This window comes from Schistocerca nitens, chromosome 1, assembly GCF_023898315.1.
Source record: "Schistocerca nitens isolate TAMUIC-IGC-003100 chromosome 1, iqSchNite1.1, whole genome shotgun sequence".
In the NCBI taxonomy this organism is placed as follows: Eukaryota; Metazoa; Arthropoda; class Insecta; order Orthoptera; family Acrididae; genus Schistocerca; species Schistocerca nitens.
Window position 1 is genome coordinate 825,071,872 of NC_064614.1, and position 12,338 is coordinate 825,084,209.

At 43.5% G+C, this 12,338-nt stretch overlaps 1 protein-coding gene across 2 annotated transcripts in view; it reads right to left on the bottom strand.

Annotated features, from left to right (window-relative positions):
* The window catches only part of LOC126262705 (serine/threonine-protein kinase par-1-like), a 413,823-nt gene that overhangs the window by 305,133 nt on the left and 96,352 nt on the right, over window positions 1-12,338 (bottom strand). For both annotated transcript variants that reach the window (XM_049959489.1, XM_049959496.1), the window contains exon 2: window positions 11,022-11,143. The gene's annotated coding sequence lies outside the window, so the exon portion shown is untranslated. The remainder of the gene's footprint in view (window positions 1-11,021; window positions 11,144-12,338) is intronic.

Genomic DNA, 12,338 nt, shown 5'->3' on the forward strand with positions numbered 1-12,338 from the left:
ATTATTTTGGTGTTGGGTGTGTGGTGACACACATGTATTGTTATGAGTTGGAGGCGTGAATGCGACCATAGGTACCCTTATGTTAGATGAGACAGAGCAGCTCATGGTGTCCTATAGGTTTAATGAATTTAGCATTACGCTCGTCCATAATTACTTAATGCACTTTAGTGGTAGGTCGAGAGAGACTACCTGTGGTTTCAGCATCCAATCAAGTGTAAATGGATAGCCACGTGAGCAAACTGATCAGCTGCAATACACTATACATATGAAATAAATGTGCTATCCTGTGCTTTGAATGTTAATAGAGTGAGTGTTAAATAAGTTCATACACTAGCAAAGTAAGTAAGTACATAATTGCAGATGTGGAACTGACAGAGTAGCAGAGGACCAATAAGTGGATTTAGTAGTCAACTAAACGTAGTGTGTTTTGCACACTCAGAACTGTACTATTACCACAAGTTACTCACATGTACAAAGAAGCTGAGAAGACAACTACTAATCAAATATACTCATACTATCTCTAAGAATAAGGTAATCGAAGATGAGTCAGCTAAGTAAATAAAATACAAATGTATCAGGAATGTACCGAGCATTGGTTCAGTGTTCCGGCCCAGAAATGATAAACTGAGATTAAATAGGATTTATGGTTGTATGCCTTGAGCATAAATTTTCTCTAGTACGTGACTAACGGCGTTTTGAGCCATTTGTTTATCAATTTTATGACAGTTAAGTAACCGCGAGAGTAAAATTGAAAAAGTTCTGTTAACTTTGTTCCAGCAACATATTGAAGGTTAAAATGTATATATCCCCATTTCATTGTGACCCACCACCCTTAGATATTAAGTGAACAGAGTCACTCTATTTGTTTGTTCTACAGGACAAACCAGATAATGGCAGCCTCGTAGCTGCATGAAAGCGTGGAGTGACTTGGACACAACTCACAGTGACCCCTCCCCTTTCCCCATGTAATTTAGAGTGAACGTGAAGGACGCACACCATAGCAACTTCCCCTCCACTACCCTTGTGAATGGAAGTGTAGAACGGCAGCCAAAGCGGCTACAACCACGTGTGTAAAAATGAAATTGTCATGATTTGTGAAATTTTCTTTCAGGTTTAGAAAAGACTGCTAAGATATAATTATCTGTTTATGTATCATGAATAACTGTGTTATTTTCTTTGAATTTGTGTATGTAAAAATGTATTTAATGGATTTAAGATTTTCATAATTTTACATATTTAATGTGTTTGTCTGTTTAAGGCAATATGTATGCCAAAGTGTTTCATTAATTTTGCTTAAATATTGAGTGATAATGTTGCTTATTAAACAGTGAACATCCCAGCAATTTAAATAATTGAAGTAGGTAATCAGTTTTCTTTTAATATTTCTATATGTTTACATTTCAATTTTAATTTTCATAGGGAGTTAATCTGTACTCTTGCTTCCCTTATTGTAATTTTTTTCTTTCTATTTATATTTAAAAAAAAATTAAGTAGAGGGTGATGTAGGGAAGCAGCCTACTCACGCCGTATAAAATTCACATCAGTCTTTCCATTGTGTGCCAGCCTAGTCCGCTGTAACTAGCTCTGACGTCATAAATGTTGCGCAATACTTTAAAAATCAAGTAAATAACCTGAAACGTTTCTAGCATGTCAGGAGTAATACTAAATCAATATGTGTTGAATATCAGTTCAATAACTTTAACCATTTCCGAAATTTGTACGTTTTTCTGTAAAAATCTTTGGCGCAACAGAAAAGAGCTAGAAACTTAAAAATTTATATTTAGATTCCTTTTGCATAATAATTTAGTAGAAACAGTATTCTGGATCTCACAAATTAAAATTTTAGTTGAAATTCATGATATTCTGGTTTTTGTCTTAGAAATTAAGGAAGCAAGATAGATTAAGTAGGCGAATAAATAAGGTTAGGATGTTTAAATTTAAGTAGAAGGGAGATCCGCTATAATCATAAAGATGTGAGAAGTTTCAACTGAATATCTATAAAACTATAGCGATAGCGTATCTCCAAAGGGCAAGTTCAGAGCTCGTGTACTGCGTGTAGTGTAATTAAATTAATTCTCTCGCCCAAAATATTTGACTTAGGCACGTCAGACTTTTATTACGATCACTTACCTGTGTGCTGACTGCACATTTAAATTGAAAGCTTCATCGGCCATCAGCAAAGGAAGCAATGATTTATGCATTACTAGCCCAGCGACTAGTCGGGAGAGCGGATTTGATCAGGCGTTCCCTTAGCCGTCCGCACCGCGGCTTTGCTATAAACAGCCTCGGATGCCGTAATAAGTTACTCGGGATACGCGTAACCATGAAATCGTTTTCGAATGAAGTGTTAATTCTGGGATGACTTTAATGATCTATCTTCAGTTTGCGTTTGTCGTATTTTCACGTGCCGCCGCGGGATAGACATTCTACCATTATTTAGCGTGGCGTTTGATGAACATTATCATCAAATTATGGCGAGCATTCACTTAAACATTTAATTTGAACAGTTATAGTTGCATCAGCGCATTAGACTCTGAACTGCTCTGGTAGTTGGATGGTGTGGATTCTTTTTTTGGTCTGTGACTTTCAGAATATAGTGAACATTTTAGAGAGAATCGTTTTTGACTATGAATCCCAGGCAATCTCCTAATCCCTCAGAGATATAAGCTGTAGCTATAAATGTATTTCTCAGATGAAGCGGGCACTAGGAATTCTAATTACAGGCTTCACGTTTTGCTAATCACTTTCTGGTTGCCAATATTGTAGTTAGAGAGCCAGTGTTGAGAACGGCAAACAACAGCAATAAATAATAGGAACACTTAAATAAATAAAAACAAAACATTTATAACAATAATTCCACCCGCCGCCCCACAATAGAGTCACACTAACATATTTCCGCATAGTATTAATCTATCGGTAAAATTGGGGGAATCAGCCGTAGCCATATTTAAGCTACCGGTAATATTTCCACTGAAAAACGTTGGACAGACTGACGGTAAAGTGTGCTCCCGTCTACTTTACACAAGGTATAAACGATAACTGTTTACAACGTACCACAGTGGCATAGGTGAAGCAGAGACGGAAAATTCGATATACACTGCACAACTTAATTAAAGGATCGCTTTTTCTAAGCCTCGTAATTCCCAATCATGGCGACGCTTAAGTTTGATGGCTCAAAGGTGCGTACAACCTTCCTCCGGAATGGTGCAAAAGCTTGGCACCTTGCGACTTCACTTTGGGGTCGGCGACACTTCAAACAGCTAGGTGCCGACAAATGCGAAAAAACACCACAGGTCAGAAGTTCGTGTGACGTGTAAGGTACGTTAATCATGTCAGATTGGCACCACATTTCAACACTTCCTTTGACGCCACTGGCATGGAGGTTACAACCGCGACGAACAGTGTTGGAATCACGCCGTTTTCTTATGAACGGCCGAGGAAAACGTTTCAGACACTCCACCACTCAGAATCGGAAGGATAAGCCCGCAGAAGGTGCATTAATGGCGTCAATGACTCCACTCCTTTCTCCGGGGCGTTGATTCCTACATAGTTTGCAGTCCAAAACGACAGGTCGCAGTGCAACAGGAAGATGTTACTGATAACCTCTGATACGGCTGACGCCTTCGGACGTTTCAATCCTTCCCTAAGGACACTGAGACCTGCATCCCCATTAAACGAGATCTGTTTCCTTTGGAACACAATGTGACCGCAATTTTTGTTCTCGTGTACAGATTGGAACCATTAAGGACTGTTCAACGTCATTCGACGAAATTTGAACGTATTCAGAAGCAGCAAAGGGTGCCTATGCTTTTCCAGCGTTCCTATGTTGCGGCCTCTGCGGTGTGAATACAGAGGGGAGGGGACCAAATTTACACACACACACGCGCTAGGTCGGTAAAACTACTGGACCCACCAATCCGCCTTTGGGTGAGCACGTTAGAGAGGAGCCTCGAAGTAAGTCCCGGCGCCTGCAGGCAGGCTACGCTGCTACCCTTTCGCCGCTACAATGCAAGTCTTGCGCCTGACAGCCAGAATCGGAGAATGTCGAAAGGGGTTGCCGGTATGGAAGCACCTAGGACTTCCGAGACGGGTTCTTTCTATACAGGTACATTTTTTCAGATTCGCAATAAAGGTGGGCGCTAACTACGGGGAGGGGGGTGGTCTTAAACGGACCCTTTGCCGTTTTATTCACGCATATGTCAATGTCGCATCTCCCTGTGATCACACCACGGAAGGACACAAAATAGGTGCACTGAAAAAGCGTAAGCACCCTTTGCTGCTTCGGATCACGTTCAAATTTTGTCCAGTGGTTTTGAACGGCCCCTAGTGGTTCCAAACATTACATGCGAGGAAAATTTGCGGTCGCGCTGTGCTCCAAAGAGGCGTAATCACGTTCAATGTGGATGCAGGCCCACAATGTTCTTAGAGAAGGTTTACAACGTCCGAGGGTGTCACCGGTGTCGAAGGTTGTAAAAACGTCTTCCTGTTGTTCATCGCTCTTCAAATGGTTCAAATGGCTCTGAACACTACGGGCCTTAACATCTGAGGTCATCAGTCCCCTAGACTTAGAACTACTTAAACCTAACTAACCTAAGGACATCACACACATCCATGCCCGAGGCAGGATTCGAACCTGCGACTGTAGAAACAGCGCGGTTCCGGACTGAAGCGCCTAGAGACGCTCGCCCACAGCGGCCGGCTGTTCATCGCTCTGCGAACTGTCATTTTCGAGGGCGTGATGGGTGGGAATTATCGCGCCAGGGAAAGGGATGGTTTCGTTGACACCCTTTACACCAACCCCTGCTTCCTTTTCTTGCCGAATCAGAGCTGCGGTGTGTCTGCAATGTTTTCCTAGGCCATATGAAGAATGAGATTTCAACGTTGGGCGTTGTGTTGTGACCTCCACCGCAGAGGCGTCAAAGGACGGGATGAAACGGGGGTAAGAGGGAGGTGTGACGAACTTCCGATTGTGTGACACGTCCACCGTGGCATTGAGAGAATTTTGGTGAAATTTGGTGTCAAAGTGACGTCATTAACCCACCTTACACCTCACATGTTCTGAACTGTAGTCTTTTTTCCGCCTGCATCAAAACCTGCTGTTTGAGGCGTCGTCGAGCCCTAGGGTGACGTCGCAGGGCGCCACGCTTTTGTACGATTCCAGAGAAATGTTGTGTGAGCCACTTTTCAAACCCATGCGTCGCAGTGAGTGGGAATTACGGGATTTCGAGGAAGTGATCCTTTCATTCTGTTGCGCCGTGTAGTTAGTTACAGCACAAACGTGCCACGCTAGATTTTCAGTACCCTCTCGTTCTCTTGCGCCAACGGCTTAGTCGGCTATCTCTTTAAAAATTATTAATTTCAACTTCCCGGGAAGGTAATAAAATAAAGAATTTTGTAAACATTATGAAAAACTAATTACGCTTACAATTCGATCTAAACTTACCTTTTACAAGCACATTCGTTTTGTAGTAAGAAGGACAGACGAATAAAACGGTTCAATTGATAATACGAGGGCTATCCACAAAGTACATTACGTTTTGGAATTAAAAATAAAGTATTGGAAATTTTTTTTATTATATACAGATGAAAGCCGCACTTAAATACTACTTTTCTACACAGTTCCCATTTAAATTAAGACACTTATCGTAGCGATGGACGAGCTTGGAAATACCTTCGTCGTAAAATTCGGCCGCCTGCGCCTTCAACCACGTGGTTACCTCTTCTTGAAGCTGTGCGTCGTCATCAAAACGCTGCATAGCCAACCACTTCTTCATTGCTGGGAATAAGTGGAAGTCGCTCGGTGCCATGTCGGGACTGTACGGCGGATGAGGAAACAACTCCCACTTAAAAGATTCGAGAACTTCACCAGTGGCATTTGCCGTGTGGGCCCGGGCGTTGTCGTGAATCAGCAAGATCTTTGAGCCCAACTTTCCCTTCGCTTAAAAAATTTCCAATACTTTATTTATTTTTAATTCCAAAACGTAATGTACTTTGTGGATAGCCCTCGTATTATGCTGTTAAAATACACAAAATTTTGAGATAAAATTCATACATACGCCAGTTTTACATTTTGTAAGTGCAAGAACAAGGGATTTTTAACATTTAAAGGCGATTTTAGCCAAGGTCTCGTGCTGCGTACATGTGCTTAGTAGCTTAGATTGCTTTTGTACACCAATTAGAGGTTGTTTTCCCGGCTTGATAGACCCCCAACTTCTTCTAGACTTCACCTAACTACTAAGGTACGTTGTAAACAGTTAGTGTTTACACGCTTTATACCGTCGCGGCGATCCAAGTTTGTACGAGTACACGGCAATTCATGCTGGAAGAAATACATAATCATGCGGCAGAGATATCCTTTTGTGACTCCTCTGTGAAACGCGCTATTACACAAAATTTTGCCGAGAGGGGACAGATACTAAAAATGTACAAGTTCTCATACTCCATAGGATGAGCTGCCTGGATACAGCATTCGATCGGGGTAGATTTATCAAGCTGTAGAGGCAGCTACAGCGTCTATGTTCTGCGCAGTGTTCAAGAGGGCTGTTAGTCTTTTGAATCTGTGAATAGATTTCCTCTTTCATAGATTTGAGAGGTGTAGCAATGAGTGTCAAGATAATCAAATCCATTGATCTTTGGAAAAGTTGTGTAATTATATGGTAATGCGCAGCCGTCTTGAGTAGGTGACAGTACGGAGAAAATATGGTCGCAAGCAAACAATTGCTGTGAACAGTAGACAAGCAGTGGTCCCCGTGGGAATAGCGCCGGTGGACGACGGACAGGTCCCGCGCAGCATTTAATGCGGGCCTCGCCGGCGAGTCGGCTTCCTGATGACGCGAGCGCTCCTCCCGGCAAGGCCAGCCGGCCGCTAGCACGTGAGGCCCACAGCCGCCGCCTCTTTAAAAATACATGCGACGTGCCGACGCGCGCACAAAACCGAGCACCGCGTGACGTCACTCCACCGGGCTCACACTAATCCCCGCCAGCGATGGTGCGCGCCTCGCGCTACAGCACACTCTACGTAAGCTTCTACCAATTCAAAGCAGCCTGTACGGTTTATTTTTATGCTCCTCAAAAATCCATAATTTATTTTTCGTAGCATTGTGCAACAGTTAGTGCGACGTACAGCAAAAATGTATTAGCACAAGTTAGGATTTAAATCACAGCCCAAAAAGTGGAGAGAAAAGTTCTATGCTTCTTACAAAGCCATGTCTTCTTTTTCATAATGCATTACCTCATATATCGCCGAAAGAGCAGTAAATTCGATGACTGTTATTTCTAAGTAAATCTGGGAAGAATAAATTAATTCCTTGTCGGGTGCAACATTGTGGCCGGCCGGAGTGGACGAGCGGTTCTAGGCGCTACAGTCTGGAACCGCGCGACCGCTACGGTCGCAGGTTCGAATCCTGCCTCGGGCATGGATGTGTGTGATGTCCTTAGGTTAGTTAGGTTGAAGTAGTTCTAAGTTCTAGGGGACTGATGACCTCAGAAGTTAAGTCCCATAGTGCTCAGAGCCAACATTGTCGGCTAACTTACCCCATTTACAATTGCGAGAAGGAATAACACGCTAAATTACAGTAGCGTCTGTGAAAACTGCAACGCCCGGGCTCACTCCCAAGTCGAGATGCCCCTTTCTTAAAGAAATCGCTTTTTATAAGACGAGCTCCACAGCTCTCATACACTGAGAAGTCATAGCATACTTCTTATTATCGCGTCGGACCACCTTTTGCCCGGCATACAACAGCAACTCGATGTATCCTAAACCCAACAAGTCGTTGGAAGTCCCCTGCAGAAACACTGGACCATGCTGCCTGTATGGCCATCCACAATTGCTAAAGTGTTGCTTGGTTCAAATGGCTCTGAGCATTATGGGACTTAACTTCTGAGGTCATCAACTGGTTCAACTGGCTCTGAGCACTATGGGACTTAACATCTATGGTCATCAGTCCCCTAGAACTTAGAACTACTTAAACCTAACTAACCTAAGGACATCACACAACACCCAGCCATCACGAGGCAGAGAAAATCCCTGACCCCGCCGGGAATCGAACCCGGGAACCCGGGCGTGGGAAGCGAGAACGCTACCGCACGACCACGAGATGCGGGCTCTGAGGTCATCAGTCGCCTAGAACTTAGAACTAATGAAAACCTAACTAACCTAAGGACATCACACACATCCATGCCCGAGGCAGGATTCGAACCTGCGACCGTAGCGGTCGCTCGGTTCCAGACTGTAGCGCCTAGAACCGCACGGCCACTCCGGCCGGCAAAGTGTTGCTTGAGCATGATTTTATGCAGGAGCTGGCCTCTAGATTATGTCCCATAAATGTTCGATCGGATTGATGTCGGGCGATCTGGGCGGCCAAATGATTCGTTCGAATTATCCAGAATGTTCTTAAAACAATCACGAACAATTGCGGCCCGGTGACATGGCCCACTGTCATCCACAAAAATTTCACGGCTGTTTGGGAACATGACGTCGATGAATGGATACCCATTTCCAGTCAATGATAGGTTCAACTGGACCAGAGGACCCAATCCTTTCGATGTAAACACCACCAGCTTGCACAGTGCCTTGGTGACAGCCTGGGCCCATGGTTTCGTGGGGTCTACGCCACACTCGAACAATATCATCAGCTCTAACCAATTGAAATGGGGTTCAAATGGCTCTGAGCACTATGCGACTTAACTTCCGAGGTGATCAGTCTCCTAGAACTTAGAATTAATTAAATCTAACTAACCTAAGGACATCACACACATCCATGCCCGAGGCAGGACTCGAACCTGCGACCGTAGCGGTCGCTCGGTTCCAGACTGTAGCGCCTAGAACCGCACGGCCACTCCAGCCGGCAATTGAAATTGGGACTCGTCTGACAAGGCCACGGTTTTCCAGTCGTCTAGGGTCTAACCGATATGTTTACGAGCACAGGAGAGACGCTGCAGGCGATGCCGTGCTATTAGCAAAGGCATTCGCGTCGGTCGTCTGCTGCCATAGATCATTAACGCCAGATTTCGCCGCACTGTCCAAACTGATACGTTCGTTGTGGGTCTCACATTGATTTCTGCGGTTATTTCACGCAGTTCTGATCTGTTAGCACTGATAACTCTACGGAAACGCCGCTCATCTCGGTCGTTAAGTGAAGACCATCAGTCACTGCGGTCTCCGTGGTGAGAGGTGATGCCTGAAATGTGGTAGCACTCTCGGCAAACTCTTGATACTGTGGATCACGGAACATTGAATTTCCTAACGATGTCCGAAATGGAAAGCCCCATGCCTTTAGTTCCAACTACCATTCCGCGTTCAATGTCTGTTAATTCCCGTCCTGCGGCCATACTCATGTTGGAAACATTTCAACATGAATCACCTGAGTACAAATGATAGCTTCGCCAATGCAATGTCCTTTTATACTCTTGCGTACGCGATACTATCGCAATCTGTATACGTGCATACCGCTTTTTCATGACAGGGTATATTCGAAGAAATCCGTTGTTCTTGTTGGTTTGCCGGCCGGAGTGGCCGAGCGGTTCTAGGCGCTACAGTCTGGAACCGCACGACCACTGCGATCGCGGGTTCGAATCCTGCCTCGGGCATGGATGTGTGTGTTGTCCTTAGGTTAGTTAGGTTTAAGTTGTTCTAAGTTCTAGTGGACTTATGACCTCAGCAATTGAGTCCCATAGTGCTCAGAGCCATTTGAATCATTTTTTGTTGTTGGTTGGTCTGGGGGAGGAGACCAAACAGCGAGGCCATCGGTCCCGTCAGATTAGGAAAGGATCGGGAAGGAAGTCGGCCGTGCTATTTCAAAGAAACCATCCCGATATTTTCCTAAAGCGATTTAGGGAAATAACGGAGAAGCTAAATATGAATGGCCGGACGCCGATTTGAACCAAAGTCCTCCCGAATGCGAGGCCAGTGTGCTAACAACTGCGCCACCACGCTCGGTAATAAATCCGTCTTACTACCTTATGCTGCTTTTAGTGAATAATGTGAAATTGACGACTAGTAATGGTAGTAAATACTTGTGTAGTTACGTGATGTTGCGAACATACGACCGTACATAAGCTTTTGATGTAAATTTTCTTGACGAATACAACTGCTAACTTGGATATGATGTTTTGTGTACAAACCTATCCTAGAAAGATATTTTTATTTTAATGTAATTATACGTCGACTTGAAAATGGTATTCCCTAGCGAAACTAATGATCGCCGCCGCACGCAAGTTGAAAACATGTGCATGTACACACACTTGTACGTATATATTCACTCACGTACGCACGCACGCGCAGCAGGTGCTGGATTATGTAAACTCGTTGTTAGGAGGTCCGCAATAGCTCGTGTCTTATTCACTAACATCAAATTATGGTGCTAACATTAATTTCTTCAAACAAGGAAAGAATATTTTATTTCTGCTTTTGTCCAGAAGAGAACAAAGTCAAATTATACATCCATATCACGGATGCATTGAAGTTACACGAACGAAGACTGTTCAATGCCCTGTACTCAACAGGCATACGTTCTATGTGTCAACTGTCCGCTTGGCCGCAGTGTACCTACATTATGTTTTCTTATCTTACCTGTAGTTTTTGTCGCTGTGTTTTATGCCCTGCGCTCATCACATGCAATTTTTCATTTTTCTTTTGCGTAAAGGTTACTAGCACTGTATCTGTCGAAAACAGAACTTGAGCTGTGTACACCTTTCCTTCATGTTTTCTCGTAACATCAGAACGAGTTTTAGTTATATTCAGTTGATTCAATTTTGTCGTATGTTTACCATTCATGTCTGTACAGCCATGGAGGATTTTACGTGCCGAAACAGGAAATTATATTCAATACGAACGTTACCTGTATACCTCCCAATTTAACAGATTAATCCGATGTAATTCGCACTAATTGAAAAGAAAAAAACAGACAATGATGGGCCATACATCCACTGATACGAGTATGATGCACGACACTGTTCAGTCCCATTTACAGACCGCTCCCTCCGCTCCAAAGAAAGAAACGGATTTTCTATCGACGACTTACCGAGATATCAAACGTGGTCCGCTAGACCCCGTGCAAGCAGCCGAGGTGATGGTCGAACACTAAAGCAGCGAACGAGTGCCGGCGCGGCGGTAATGATTGAGTGTTACATTCGCTGCGAACACCTGTAACAAAGACAACATTCGATTTGTTTCTACCTAAGCACGTCAAATCCAGAAAATATCATAATTCGCAAGTTCTGCGAAGTCCCTAATAGTAAAAAACCTGCACTCTTCGTCACAGAGAATAATTCTAGGCATGAATGAAGTCACGTAAATGCGCGTTGGTCAAAATTAATCTTCCCTCTCAACTTTTTTCTGCCTAAATTTGACGTTTTCTAGAGCAAACAGTAACGAGCCATTTTGTAAAGAAAGGCTACCAAAGATAATTATAGTTTTCACAGTATGGTTTTCTTTTCTATAAAATCATGAAAATAATGGTACTTTGAGTTGTTGTTTACATATAATTCAGAGGTTTCACCATGCATCAGTTTTTTTAAATTTCCAAAGACTCATTTGGCTGACGACTTCTAGGGTATCCATTCAGGAGAGAAGTGTACTTGGTACAATATTTCCGCGTCTTTCATCAGCACCGGTCATGGAAGATTGTCGAAAACGGGTGCAGAAGTGATAAGCGAAAGTCAAGAGACTGTGACGAGTAACAGAGTTCTTCACGTATACCGCATACTGTCAGTGAAGTGAATGTCATCTGCGACTCTAAATCAAATTCCTGCCTTTCGCGAGCTGTGCGGTTCCAGTCACGCTGTCCAATCACGTCCCAAGGACCAAAAACAAACCTTCACCTTGTTACGAGCTGCTCCCCATGTCCACCTAAAATAAAGAAGAAATTCTGGCTTACTACGTCCACCCCGTTTTACTCGTTTTGAGAAAACCACCCCAGAGGTTCAGATAGCGCAATCGACTCAAAATTTATGCACTCGATGGATAACTGAAAACAGAGTTTATCTTTCTTTCAAGTACAGGGTCGGCAAACGCATATTTTCCAATAAGACAAAAAAATTAACTTTTACGATTGCCGCATAGCTATAAGTATGAAAAAATACCCGCAAAATGCATGTAGGAATCGTAAACAAATGATCCGATCACTGCTAGTTGCCTCAGGCGCTAAGGCCAGCGCTGCTTTCGATGAAAAAGAGTTCATCTTATAAGTAAACATACGGCAGTCGTGAAATTTTCTTTTCTCGGTTACTCGAAAAATAGGAGCCCGTATATGACATGAAAATGCTCGGTTTTCTATCATTTATCGACTGCGTGTATGTGGTGTCTGTGCGTCATGAAGTTTAGGGGTCGTTTTCTGACA